Below are 15,578 nucleotides of genomic sequence, written 5' to 3'. Positions count from 1 at the left end.
ACCAATTGATTCATAAGTGAGGCAGTACTCAGAGTCAACATTGTTATGGATGAAGAGAAACCTGAGAAAGAAAATAAATAAAACAAAAAAGAACAAAGTATTCTTAGTATTCCTTTTACAAGTGTTTTTATTTTTTATTATCTTTTATTTGGCTATGATTATAGACTTTTACAGTGGAACCTCGATAAGAAGACCCTAAATAACATGTCACTCTTGATAACAAGTGTATTTTTTAAATCCCCTTGAATTTATTTTACCTTTAAACAAATATTATTGCAAACCTCAATAAGAAGTTAACCTTGATAACCAGACTTATTTTGTAATCCCCATGAGAGTCTTGTTATCAAGGTTCTACTGTATAACAACTTATCTAATATTTTTATTGTTTTTAGTACGATTTGTTTACACTAAGGCAATACCAATGCTACAGTTGATGATTATTACAGTATCAACATTCCTCTGTTGTGATTTAAAGTAATACTGTAGCCTACTAACCTATCACAAACAGTTGCTTACACAACTTTATACTGCTTTGTTTTGTTCTTTATGTGGTTTATTGCTATACAATATAGTGTTTGGTTAGGTTTTAGGTGGGTTAAAGTATGCTGTGATTTTAAACTTATAGTTTATAACCTACACCAAGGTCAATAAAACACAGTTTTAATTTCACTGGGTAAAAATATTTTTAGTTAGGGGTTTTTAATCTTTGAAAATGAACACAAATAAAGAGTACAATTATTATGCACATATGGTAATGTAAATTGTTTCTAGTTATTTTTCATAAGTATGTAATTTGTATTCTAATTTTTTATGTACCATATAGAATGTATTATGTATATTTTCAGGAAAATTTTTTGATTTTAATTTAAAACATTTTTAATGTACTTCCTTTGGATAAATATTAATCATTTGAAATAAGAATAGGATTCAAATCTTTTTTAATCTGAAGTTTTCTTTAGACTCACAGGTGGGCCTGTTTCTTTTCATGGAGGAAATATTTATCAACATTATCTCTTATCAAAATGTTAATGCATACATATATGAAGACATATCAACATTTAATTTGTTTACTATAATTTTAGTTTAGAGTCCAAGTATTTTAGAAATTATGTTTTAATTTTTGAAAAGTCTAACAACTAACTGACGCTAACATTCTAAACTAGCTTATAGTATGATATAATTTGCTTAACATAACAGCTGTAAACATTCAGTATTTGTAACACAAATTCAACATTTGGATAAAAATGAAAAGACATACTAAGGGTTGACTTATTTATACTATGTGTAATGCTGATCATTGATACATTCAATTCTTCAGTAAGAGGATGATAAATTAATTAATAGTAAAATACTAGGATGTTCAAAATATTTTTTAAAGCTATCTTTGATTTGTTTTAAGTCAAGGCTCTGTACACAAGTCATAAAAAAAGGATATGCAAATTATTTTACTGCTCAACTTTTTAAGGAATGAGTAAGAAAGTTACAATTTTTACATGTTTAATTCATTTTGGTATAGCATTTTGTTTGCAATACCAGTAATTAATATTTTAATGCTGAGATCAAGAACCCTCAGGAATACGATTTTAAATTACAACCACAACCTCAGATGGGCTTTAGCTAAAGATATACAGATGAATGACATAGATTGAACACAACCTAGGATACTGCAATAATCAGACTAATTATTATTTTATGAAATCTAAAAAGTTGTTTGGTGTGTGTTTAGTTGTGGTTATGTTTGGATGCACTGATGTAGGCAAAATATCACTTTTATTTCAACTCAATGAGGATGGTTTGACTATCAAGGATATTAGAACTGATAACAGTATGGATAATCAACATAAACAATTATGTCACTAGCTTACTAGCATGTTTTCCTTTTAAATTCCTTCAACATGAACAGTTCTTTTTTTAAACAAATATTATTTTATTTTTGACTTAGCTGTTTAAAAACAAACTATATGTTGTTGTTTTTACTTTTCTTTGTTTACACTTATTTATTTAACAATTGATGTAGTGAAATTGATATCAAGAATATGTGTAGACAATTTGTTTAATGATGTATGGAAAAACCAATGTTATATGTGTACTGTGAATTTAATTGGATATTATCATTTTATTTTAGGGAGTTTTTATTTAGACCTACTGGAAATTGTGTATGAGTAATTGTATTGTGGTGATATTGGTAATGGAAGAGGCAGGTATGAAATGGAAGGTGATATCATTGACTAGGCCTATACACTTCTCAATTGATAATAATTACTCTTTCTGCTGTAGGCTACAATAAAATTATACATTTATTATTATATTATATACATATTTTATATACTCTTATTATTATTGTATAGTATTGTATTGCTATTATATACTTATATATTATATACATTTATTATATGCCCCACCCTTCTAGAAACACTTTGAAAGCTGTAGATTTCCTGTCACTATTACATTTCATTTATTTTTATTTAAACTTAGTTATGCCACCGAATATTTTTTCACATAGCCATTCATCTCACAATTTTTTCTTGTAACTCCATTTACATTATATTTTCACCTCATCATATCTCCTGTCATTTATTTATTTATTGTATTTGATAAAAAATGTTATGTTTGGACGTAACTACAGTTGATGCACAGGCTTGCTGCCCATGTCAGCTTATTCCCTATTAACATGTATGCTTTTTTTTAACATAGATGTAATGTAAAGGTTAATTTTATTTTATTCTTTTAAATTCACTTATGTTTTCTTCTTCTTTTAAATATTTATGTACATATTCTGTAAATAATTTGTTGGAATAAAAAAATAATTCATTCATTCATTCATTCATATAGTTTTAATTAACTACTCAATTCCCATATGTAGGATGGACAAACACCTTGTATTTAAAATCCTATTCAGTTTGGTTTCTTCAGATTGTTTATACCAAGGTTGGACTGTATGTATTGTTATAACTGTAATTCTTCATAAATAAAAAAAACATTATATCATTATATGAGTTTTGTATTTCCAAAACATTCCTTTAATAATTTTATTCCCTAGAATAAAGATGTTTTGTATTCTCTATTTTTACACACATTTCTGACCTTCCCCATCAAAGTCATGATTTATTCAACTTTGTTTTTAGTGAATTTCTCTATAGGGAAGTAGTTATTATCATAGGTGGCATGGTAAGACCTAGGTCCAGGACTGATTTACTTTTTTGATTTTGAGGTTACCAGAGGTCAAAAACATAATTTGTTCAAATTTATATAGATATATATATGTGTGTCCATGAACACAATAACTTTAGTAATTTTTGTCTGATTTTGATGAAATTTGGTTTGAAGGTATAAGGCAGGATAAACTTGAACAAGTTTGTTAACCAGCATGATGGGACCATGGGAACGGGGTTTTATGGAGTAAAAATAGGGTTTTCTAATTTTTAACCCTCTAAACATAAAATTTCCTAATTTTTCTCTAGACCTTTTTAAAGAGTTTAAAAAAACAAATAATTTAGTATATTAAAATGTTTTTGTAAAATTATTGGTTATGGAGAAAATTAAAAAAAATGTTATTTTAAAATACCTATGTCATTCTTATGGACAATATTATAAAATGTTGTAGTTTGTTTGTTTATGGATATATTTTGATCAAACTTGATACATTTATTTATTTGATACTAAGTAATTAATATATAACTAAAAACACACTTTTTTACCCTCCCTGTAGCAACAAGCCTAGGTACTCATTAAACTTAATGTTAAGTTAAAAGTTAAACTGATTTGGTGGCTTTTAACATGAAGTGTTTGTGCTGAGAGTGGATTTTAAGATTTATTTGTGATTGTGAGTGGTGATTTGTTTTAAACTAGGTGGATTCAAACACATTTAGTTTTTAAATGAAGTTAGTTTGATATTTCTAAAAAAGTATATGCAATAACATATGTTAAGATATGTTTACAAATATTTTAGGATTCAAGGAAATACCTCTTGGTGTTCTTTTCAAATAAATGTTTGTTCTTTCGTGATACCATTTTTAGTATATTCTAACTATAAAACTTAGTCAATTTTAAAACAAAAATCAATATTAATATACTGTTTACTGTATAAGGATTCCTTTCAACTATGTCTTAGTCTAGTTTGTGTTTAAACTTAATTTCATTTTTTAACTGGGTTTAAACAAATCAAGCTATAACACTTGTTTAGAAAATTTCGGATATAAAATAAAAAAACTCATATCAATATTTTATGGAGACTCATTTTCATCATTACAATTAAAACTGTCAGCACTGCATGTTGGTCAGTAAAAAATTAAAACAAGATACTGACAAATATTATAAGATATTTTTCATTAATATTTTGAGGATACTGTAATAGTTTATTTTGTTGATTGAAAGTGTCAAAATTAATTCAAATTTTTCTCTATTATTGAATAGAATACTACCACACATGCATAGTGTATGTATTGTATTATATATTTTATGACAATGTAGGTTGCTGAATTAACTTGTCCATGTTTCTAAGACAGGTAATTTGGTAATAACTGCTGGACACATTCTATTGTGAGTACAAGTTCATGCCTACCCCCTTTCAGTGATACATAGAAACAAATAACAATGCACATTGAAGTCCAAGTTGCAATAAACTTCATCATCTCCTACCTGTACAACAAGGTACCAAGGCGGCAAGTCAACATCTTTGGTGAGGAGTTAGAGAAAGTATTAAAGGAAAAATTCAATGGTCACTGGTACCCGGAGAAGCCATTTAAGGGGTCAGCCTTCAGGTGTCTCAAGACTGGGAACTTAATTGACCCTGTGCTGGAGCAAGCTGTAAGGAAGAGTGGGGTACTTTTCCAGGACATCTTAGAGAACCTCCCTCAGGAGCTGATGATTTGGGTGGACCCTGGTGAGGTTAGCTACAGGATCAGCGAGAAGGGGGTGGTCAAGGTACTCTTCAGTAAGGCTACCAACATCCATAAAGACAACTTTGCCAACAGAGAGGTCAACAAGACTCTTAACCCAGAGGCTCAATGTTTCAAACCTATCAATACAGTTAGTATGGGACTAGCCAACATGAGTCTATCACCTCACAAGCCAGCATTGCCACATCCCATGAGTGCAGTATCCTCTACTTCTACATCCTTAGCACCTCCTAAGACATTGCTCAGCTTAGCACCATCCTTCATGACCTGGCCTACCCAGCCACTCACTTTCACCTACACCACCTTTGCCCAGACCAAGTTTGGCAGCACCAAACCTAAAACCAACAGCAAGATGACTAACAGGTAAAGTAACATCATCTTACTTCAGTTAGTAACTTTATATAAATGAAATCTAACCTAGATCCTTGTTCTTTGATATCTTTGCCACTTAAAAAGATTGTACAAAAACCAGTGATAAGCTTGGTACATTCTATCTTCTTTGGTGGGTATAGTTTTCTTCAAATTTATTTACACTAACTAAAAGTTGTTTATTAAATGACCAATGACTTAATGGTCTTTTATATTTGTTGTTGATAGTTCTTAGTGGTCTAGAATCACTTATGTATAATAATTGGCTAGTCCAATTCCATCTTTAACTATTGATACAACTCAAAGGTCAAACCACAAGTTGATATTGTCTATATTCACAGATAAAATATTAAAAAGACATAACCTAGAACATCTATTTTATAATTTGAAATTCATCATTCTATGTCAAAAGTAACTAAACAAGAGTTTCTAAATCAATTTAGGATTGATAGAATAAAGGTTTTATTATACTGTAACTTTATATGCAGCCAATAAACTTTGACTAGACAACCTCTCAATCTAGAATCAAAAGTTACTTGTCTCTAATAAAATCAACTATAAGCTCTTATTTGTCACTGATAAATCATATTTAGAACTCTTCTTTTTCCTCAATGGATGCAGCTCCACAAAAACTTATAATTTTATCTACTCTATAATAAAAATAAATATAACTTCCTTAAAACAGATTTCTTCAGAAGTATGTTTATGTCCATGTTATCTCAGCAAATTCATCCCATCTAGATAATATTTCTATAATGTTTCATGTAAGTTTTCTAGTATATTTTCAAACTATAGTTCAGCCGCTTAGAAAGTGACCTCCTCCAGCATTAGTTTAGCATTAGCATGCAGGTTGTTTTTTAAGCGGCCAAACTATATCCATTTCTCTACAATACACAATATTCCATTTACTATTCAATGACTATTTTTTGCTAATGCAGTTCTTGAAAATAGAAACCCTTCTAACTTTCTCCTCTTCAGTGTTTTCCAAATCATCAACCAATCTATCTTGATGCAATGTATTTGTCCAAAACCTCTTCATATTCTATTGTCTACTCCAATTTCCCACACCAATATCACTTACCAATACTAATCTCATATCTCATTGCAGGATGTCACCCATGGAGTTCTCCAACTACATCAAGCAAAAAGCCATGCAGAAACAACTCCATGTCGTACCCACATCTCTAAGTGCCCAAAATCTCTCCCCTGCCCATTACTCAGCTACTACCCATTCAAGGGCTGAATACAACCCACAGTTAGACTACCACTCTCATATTTTAAATCTCTACCTTATGCAGAAAGCCATACAGAAACAACTCTATGTTGAACTCACATCTCTAAGTGCCCAAAATCTCTCCCCTGCCCATTACTCAGCTGTCACCCATTCAAGGGCTGAATACAACCCACAGTTAGACTACTACCCTCATTTGTCAGATCTATATTGTCCCAAGTTCCCCTCATCCTATCTAGAACCCAAATCTCAGTACTACAGGTCAGTGCCAGGCTCCACCTCTGGACCTCTCTCACAGCCCCAGTTCTAAAAAAACAGTAATTCCTCTAGTCTTTTTAAATCTATAATGTTGTAGAAACTATCTTTTCAGGGAAATAATTAAAGAGTGTGACCCTTTAAAGTTTCATATTTAAAGAAATAGAAAATAATATTTTTTTTTAAATCATTACTGTGGACAACCTAATGCAACTATGAGTAAGGCTATTTGTAGAAAACACTAAAAAACAAGATTAGCTTTTGAAAAATTATAAGATTTTTACAAGAAATGTTGATTATATCAATCCATCACATCTTAAGTATTTCCATAATCTTTGAGTCGAATCTTTTAAAGTCATCAAAAATTATGATTGTTATTTGTTTTAAAGTAACACCTGTAATACTTGCTAATTGTTGTCCTGTCCTAATGTGGTTTTATGTCAATGCTTATTTATATTCAAGATGAGCACATTTGCATGGCTCAATCCCATCTTGGTTTAAATTCATTTGCTATGCTTACTCACCTTAAGGTTTAAGCTCATTTGCTGTACTCACTTGCCTTTAGATTAGCTTGTTTGCTATGCTAACTTGCTTCCAGGTTAAAATTCATTCAGTACATTCACTCACATTTTGTTAGAAATTAGCTATTGTCATAAATATAAAAAAATAATAGTGTTGCACCCTGTTGGTAAACCTATTAACTTTTTAATGCTATTAAACATCATAAAAAGAACTAATTTGTTTAATTGAAATAGCTACTGAGATTTATTAATTCTTTTAAAATATAAAAATCATAAGATTAACATGGGAAACTCCAAAGCTACTAAGGCAGAGCCCTTTTGATAGATCTGCACCAAACTTCTCAAAAAACATCCTTAAATAATACTTAATAATGCCTGAAAGTTTCATTACAATCTTTCAAGCAGTTTTGGAGTCCATAAAGGTCAAACAAACAAACAAGGTCCTTTAAAACAGGAGTAGGTACATGTTGAGTTTTATTCTACAATGAGGAGAAATTTAGGAGTAAAAATAGCTTAGGGACTTCCCAGGATAAGGTGTATGAAGTGTAGAGCTAGATACTACCAAATCCACTATATATATTTATATTAACAAAAACTACAAGTATGGAGGAAAACACACTCAAGAGTTTTAAAGTAAACAAATAAATATATAAATCTAAACAAAGTAAAAATATAGATTGTTACAATCCAAATTTTTTGTAATTATTTATAGAATTTATTTTCTTTTGTTTTAGATAATTTGAGATTCAATGGATGAAAATATGATAGATATTATGACAATAACATACCATAAAATGAAGAAAGAAAAAAATTTACAGGAAAACTTAAGGAAACTTCTTTTTCTAACCAATATTTTAGCACAAACAAGGAAAGGATTTTGGAGTGGGTTTTATGATATAAATCATCCAATCCTTTATCCCATTGATCCTTACTAAAAGTCCAGGAAATCTCAAATAGTTCATAAATGTTTAACTTAAATTCAAAGTCAATAAGTTCTTTAATAATTTTCAATGAATAGATTACCATGAGATAGAGCAGTTTATTACAATTTAAATTTTTTTAATGACTTTAAAACTAAACATACAAAAATTTAATTCTTATACCATTTTGAATTCATAGATAAGGTTTTTATAAATATAAACTTTAACATCTTAATCTTTAGCATTGTTAATAATTTATGATTTATAAATCTATTAGTTTATTTTTTCTAATTCTCCTAGAGGCCTGATAATAGTTACACTTCTTTTAAATTTAAGATATTAATGAAAATTGGATTTAAAATATTTTTAAATTTTGCTAAAAACATAAAAAATGGCAAATATATTTTAAACACTTAATACTATTAATCATAATACTAATTTGTTTATAATTCAAAACTAAAAATATATATTTCATCTTTTGTTCTATCCCTCTATACTTTGTCAAATTAGTCAAGTATAAACCACGCCCATATTCTCCTACCATGCCTCTATCCAAATTAGTGGGATGGGTATGTATAAACCACACTCCTATCCTATCCTAACCACAACATAGCAGTGTTCAGACTAGTACATTGGTAAGTACCCTTTTCATTTTGATCTTACTCATGTTCAAACCTTTATTATTAAAAAAGAAAAAGATAAAATTAAAAAAAAGATACATTAGATCTTTCAAGACTAAGACCAAGTTAATTCATAGAATTATTAAAGAACTTGTTAAAAATATTAAAAATAAAAGTAAATATTTGATCGTTCTTGTAAAAATTAAAACAAGATCTAATCCAAATATAGCTAGAGTTTTTAATATCTTAAATACAAAAGATAATCTTCTACCACAATTATATTGTAAATTTAAATCAGTTCTTCGACTTCTAAGGAATTCAGATATTAAACTAAAAGATCTCAGGAGAATTACACTGAAATTCAAATTTTTCACTTGTATTCACAAATCTTAAGAATCTATAATGGATATCACCTTATTTAAAAAATTACCAATCGAAATTTTCTATATTATATTTCAAATGCTTCCATTTAGGAAAGTAAAATTGATCAAAGATTCGTATTTTTGGTGGTGTTATCTAAAATACAACAACATTATACCCAGACCAAATTTCAGTAATTTCACAACTGCATATTTACAATTTGAACAAATTGAATCTCCAGAATATTTATGTTCAATTAAAGGAAAGCAGCTATTCTTAGGGTTAATGTTCCAATCTAATATAGCCAACACTATTGCAGTGACCATCCCTTTTAAAACTGAACAAATCTTTAAAGTTTTTAAGGTTAATTCTGGGTTTTTAGTAAGATACATAATACTTATTGAAAAAAAAAATATTGTAGAGTATTCAAAAAGAATTGATTTTAAAATTATTTCTTTACATAGAAAATATGTTATCAAAGCTTGTTATAAATGTAAAAAAACATTTTCCAGAAAAATTACCAATCTATCTCAAATGTTTAGAAACAATGTGTTTATTACAACTACTAAAAGATTCTACAATCATTTAGATAAACTAAATGTTGAAGTGTTAGGTGAAAATAGGATTCTTTCAAAAGGAAATAAAGCTATTTCCATCCTCTATCCAAATACAAAAATCTTTTCATTTTCAAAAAATGAGTATATCCTAGAAATGGAAGCAGAATAGAGTAAAATACTTAATAAAGATTCTGTAGCCTACTTTAAGTATATTTTTTCCAATTCACAATATTTATATTTCTCATTTTGTTACAGGTGATGAAGAAGTATGGTCTACTTCTAATAGCCAATTTAGGCTATACAAGAAATTGGCTTATAAAGGAGTCTTATTCTATCATAAATATAAAATATACACAAATGTTTTTTTTTTATTTCATAATAATTATATTGTCTAAATTTGTTGCAGGTATTAAAGAAGTATCAATTCATAAACTAATGAAATTATAACTGTTATATATTAATTGTATTGATTCTTTTACAGATTGAAGGTGTATATTCTACAGCTGTATAGTTATTAATGCTTGTTATATATTGCATGTTGCATGTTATATACTCTCTATAACAAGCTAATGCTGAGAGGTAGAGATATATTTTTGTATTTTATATTAATATATATTTTTATAGATTATAATTTATAAAAATATTTTCTAATATATTTTTATGTGATATATTTATCACACATTTAAAAATCAAATTTTAAAAGTAAATACATTTTAAATGAAAAAAATATATCTCTATTAAGGCGGGATAATTAAATTATTCAATGATTAAAACTCTTATAATCTATACCACTTATATAAAAATTGGTTAATTTTAACTTCTTTATTAATTACCAATTAGATTTTAAGAGTTTTAATTATATAATCTGAAATTGTATAATTTAGTTATCATGGTCTCAACCCCATATAAATAAATGATTAACATACATCCAAAGTTATATTTCTTAAGCATTAATACTGTATTATTTTGGAGTCAACAGGAACTTCTTTGGGAACCATCAACCTGTTTGATCTTCTCATTTCGATGACTAAAAACTTCTTCTTGTCTTTGCTTCTCTATAGACCACCTAGCTTGTGATTTGTTTAATCAGGGTGAGTTTAGATTTATCTTGGTTATTTTAATTATTTATAGTATTTGTTTAAACCATTTAAATTAAAGTTGACATTTATATGCAGCTAAATTAAATTAAAATTCATTGTTGAAGCCCGAGAAATATTTGGTTTTATATTATATTTATCAGTGTGTTACATGTTTTAGCAAACTGCCATTGTCAAATACTTTATTACAGGAATATGTAGATCTGCTTGAATAATTTTATTCTCACAACACATTACACGACAAACAACATTTACACACGACACGTATGACATAAAAATAAATAGTTTTAGTTTGATAGGCCTTGTAATATGCTGATGATGGTTATTTTTGGAACTAAGAAAGATAATGTAAAACTAGATATTTTATAAATTTTATTATGTTTCTCAAAAATGTTGAAGAACATGTTATATTCCAAAATGGATATGCAAGTCTTGAGTTTGTTAACATTAAGTAAATCTAAGGCCTAAAAGACCTTAAATAATTGCAGTACCCTACGGAATCATATGGGAACATTTTTATGTTATATTGTTCCAATGCTAAGGGTTTATAAAATAGGTATAGGTATATAGATAGTAGAACTAAAAAATTCGTTTGAAACATTTATTCATTCTTTGGTTAAAATTTTACCTGGCTAAAATTTCTCAGTTTAGGACAATATATGTTAGTGATCTAAAAACATTCAATTATTTTAATCAGCTCTATGCTTATCGATTTATTATGTTATATATGTAGTCAATTAAGTCACTACCCTAAACTGTATATCTGGTATTGTGCTCACTCAATCCACTATGAACTCAGAGACTATTTTGCTAATGACACTATAGATTAAATAGCAAAGATTATAGGCTAATAGGACATTTGAATCCTAACTTTCAGCTAAACATATTCTCATTAAATAAAGAGATTCATACACAGAGATTAGGCCTAGGTAGTACAGTGATATTTGAAAAACTATCAAAGACTAAGATCATTGTTACTATTGATTCAGACTTAAAAAAAAAACTACTTAAACCCATTTTCTTGTTTTTGTACATCTCTAATCATTGTGGGTTGTACAGGAAATAGTACTGGACCAGGATGAAGAGAAACCTGCCAAGCTCTACGGATTGTTGATCTCTCCTCGACTGCTACCTACTCAACCCTTGGATTATTTGACTCCAGTTGTCCACTTGTAACCCAGAAGAATTATATCTAGGAACAGACCTGTGGATCTACATTATGACCATGATAAGTCCTAGACCTAACATTTTTTAACAATATTTTTGTTCATATATTGTACATTTAATAGAAACAAATAAATATTCTTATTCTTGTTTAAGCTATTTTCTTTTTCATATTTACTTTTTACTTATTTTTTCCTAAAAAAAATGAACTTTCACATGAATACAGTGTTTGGGCTATTTCAAGAAAACTATAATAATTTTTCTATTATCTTTGCTATAGACAAGGTGTTGTAAATAAAAAGTTTCACTTAACAGCTGTTTACTTTCATATCAGCATAGTTTCATTTCACATCAGCATAGTTTTTTTCCTATCCACACAGGTAACGGACCAATGAGGTTCAAGTATTGAGAGAAAAGAATTAAAATTGTAATGCTTTGAACCACTTTGAACACCAACTAATCAGCTGATCAGTTGACCAATTTAATTGTTGATCCGACTAATGATACTTGCATAAAATTATGACACTAGCCTGAATCATATACTAATAACTTAAACATCTTATTAGGATACTTATTGACAGTTCCATTTTGAATAATAAAATAAACATGTTTGCTATGAGTCCATCTAACTAAATTTACAATTGAAGTTATGTTTGGAGGCTTGTTCTAGGCTTACTTGGGAAACATTATGTAATATTATAGTAACCCCTATATCAGCTATGAATTAGTTTGTTAATTAGTATATGATTTAAAAATGTATGTTTTCTTTTCTGAGTTTGTTTAGCTCTTCTACCTGATTGATTTTTATAATTGAGGTCTTAAATTACAGTATACACAGATTTCAAACTAAGCATCGGCATATATATCTACAGTCTCACTTGGCTTATACAGCTTATACATAAACAAAATTTGCTCCCCATGTATTTCTTAAGACTTTTTAGTTGTATAGGCTATGTTATAGAATATTGAAAAAAATATTTTACTGTGAAACTTTTCAAATTTATGTAAAATAATTAACGATTCAAGATTAAATAGAAAACTTCTGATTTGTTTTCATTTCAAAACATATGTTCAAGATTTATTTCACACTTTCTTTATAAATTTACTAACATTTTAAATTTGGGATTTATTAAAGTCTTTAGTCAATAATTTGTATAAAGTGAAATAACCTCAATGACTAGTCTTACCAAATAACCTAGGAATAAAGATAGAATATGTTCATATAAGAAATATATTTGTCAATTAAGTAAGTACTATAACAAGCTCTAATGGGTGAAAAAACAATATTGTTTGGAGGAGATTTGAAGCTTTTCTTTTGCTCTAAACAAAAAAGGTTCAGATAATATAGCCTAGCATGTACAGTGGTAAAGGGAGCATCCATGTATAATAGTAAAACCTAGAGGTAGTTTCTGTTTCTTAAAACTAACTAAAAATATGGATGTCAAAGATGTTGAGCAAAAGACATTTTATGATTTTATGACTGAGTAATAAAACCCTAACCGGTTGCAAAATAAGTAGAGATCAGCCAATGATTAGGCATATTATAATAGAATATGTAAAGTCAATCACACCTTTAGGAGGAATACCACCATGTAAACTTACAGTAGTTTTTTTATTGATCAGAAACAAATCTAGGGTTAAGTTTGTTCAATAGAATACCTTTACTTTACACTAATTTTGTTAAATCTTAACAAAAGGAGTATAAACTTAGTAATGATAACTGGAATAATCTAGTGGTTTTGATTAAGAAATAAGCTTATCTCAAAACACCTATATTTGCCTTTTAATATTTATCAGGGAAGTTTTTATTTAACCTCATTAACCTCTTGAATCTTACGGGTGCGTATACACATCCATGTGCAGTTTGAATTTGTCGTGCTAGGACTTATGTTTCTATAAGCCACTAGTTTATATATTAATCTATATATAAAGCTCAAATACCACTGATTCCTTCACTCACTCATCATGAAATCTCAGAAACCATAAGACCTATAGAAACCTGAAACTTGGCAGGCATCTTCCTTTTGAGTAGTAGACACTCACTAAAAAAGGATTTTATCCTCCGACCTGTGGGCTCTGCCCCAATGGTTCTGGAGTTTCCCATGTTAAATGAATCTTAACAGCTGTTTTAATTAAACAAGTTGGTTCTATTCTATGATGTTCAATAGCATTAAAGTTACAAAGATTACCAATAGGTGGCAGCACTATTATTTCTTTTACATTTATAACAATAGCTAATTTGCACCCAAAAGGTGAATGAGTGTAGCAAACAAACTTCAACCTGGAGCAAGTTAGTGTAGTGAATGAGTTTACCTGAAGGTAAGTGAGTATAGCGAACGAGCTCCAACCTAAAGGTGAATGAGAATTTCAATCAGGACATGATTGAGCCATGCAAATGAGATCATCTTGAAAATTAAGAAGTTAAATGGGGCAAAGCCCATGGGTTACAGGAAAAGCAGTACTTCAAGCCACCAATCAGAGAGCAGCATTTTATCCTCACCTCTCTCCCTAGGCCACGCCTCCTAGCCAATCAGAGAGTACCCCTCCCCTAGGCCACGGCCCCAGCTAATAATTAGAGATCACCCCTCCCCCTAGGCAGCCATGCCTCCTGGTGTCCTATGTTGTCTAAATTTATTTTCATGCCAAGTTGCATAACCTTACATATTCTATACGTAGGTTCCCGTCAACTTATATAACCTCTGTAATAATCAACTCTTGCTAAATGAAATAACCTCTACTGAGTGATATACCCTGGATAATTATACACATTGTTTGGTTTACAATATGTTTTAATGTTACTATATATACATCTACAATTTATATTTACATGCTTCTAAAAATATTTAGAAACATTACAAATTTTCTTCTTCTTCATCATCATCATGGTTCTGTAACAAAACAAGGAAGTGTTAATAGTGTGTATCTTGCTTGCTGATTTGTTGTAATAAGTTTGTACCTGTTCATGAATAGGTGATCTGTCGTGTGATTGGTCAATGTTTCTATTTAAACTTTTTAGTACTTATTTTCTTTCACTTTGGTTTTGCATGTAATATATTGATGCCGATTTTTGTGTCAAAATTGTTGGTGACTGGTAAGTTGTAAAACAACAGGAGAGGGCTCAAAATAAAGGTCTCCTGTAACAGCGAAAAAAAACAGCAAAATTCTCAAAATGTGGATACAAAATTAGATATAACATAAAATATTCTCCATAAGAATAACATTAGAAGGCATTTGCTGCTGATTTTAGTTTACTTTAATACAGCTGATTGTGATTTTATCATTAAACAAGTAAGCAATATATTACATTTATTTGGATTACTTATTTGCCAGTAAATTCTGCAATATACTATATACTTGTATAAAATCAGGAATAATGTTATCTAAGACTTTTTAGTTACAGATTAAAAGGTTAAAGGTTAGAATTTGCAAACAAGTAAGCAATATATTACATTTATTTGGATTACTTATTTGCCAGTAAATTCTGCAATATACTTGTATAAAATCAGGAATAATGTTATCTAAAACTTTTTAGTTACAGATTAGAAGGTTGAAGGTTATAATTTGCAATTAGCAAACTCATGTATAT

The 15,578-nt window shown here is 29.0% G+C and overlaps 1 protein-coding gene and 1 long non-coding RNA gene across 9 annotated transcripts in view; one reads left to right on the top strand and one right to left on the bottom strand.

Annotated features, from left to right (window-relative positions):
- LOC128988985 (uncharacterized) overlaps positions 1-15,578 on the bottom strand; it is a 388,279-nt gene that overhangs the window by 180,745 nt on the left and 191,956 nt on the right. The window lies entirely within an intron of this gene.
- LOC128989047 (uncharacterized) lies at positions 10,540-12,142 on the top strand. The gene is made up of 2 exons (XR_008490449.1): positions 10,540-10,822; positions 11,888-12,142. It is a non-coding gene; the product is annotated as an uncharacterized LOC128989047 (long non-coding RNA).

Source organism: Macrosteles quadrilineatus, unplaced genomic scaffold (genome assembly GCF_028750875.1).
Source record: "Macrosteles quadrilineatus isolate MER2022 unplaced genomic scaffold, UCM_ALF_1.0 Scaffold_1__1_contigs__length_201487025, whole genome shotgun sequence".
NCBI lineage: Eukaryota > Metazoa > Arthropoda > Insecta > Hemiptera > Cicadellidae > Macrosteles > Macrosteles quadrilineatus.
The sequence above is the reverse complement of the archived record's forward strand: the minus strand, read 5'-3'. Positions and strand labels throughout refer to the sequence as shown.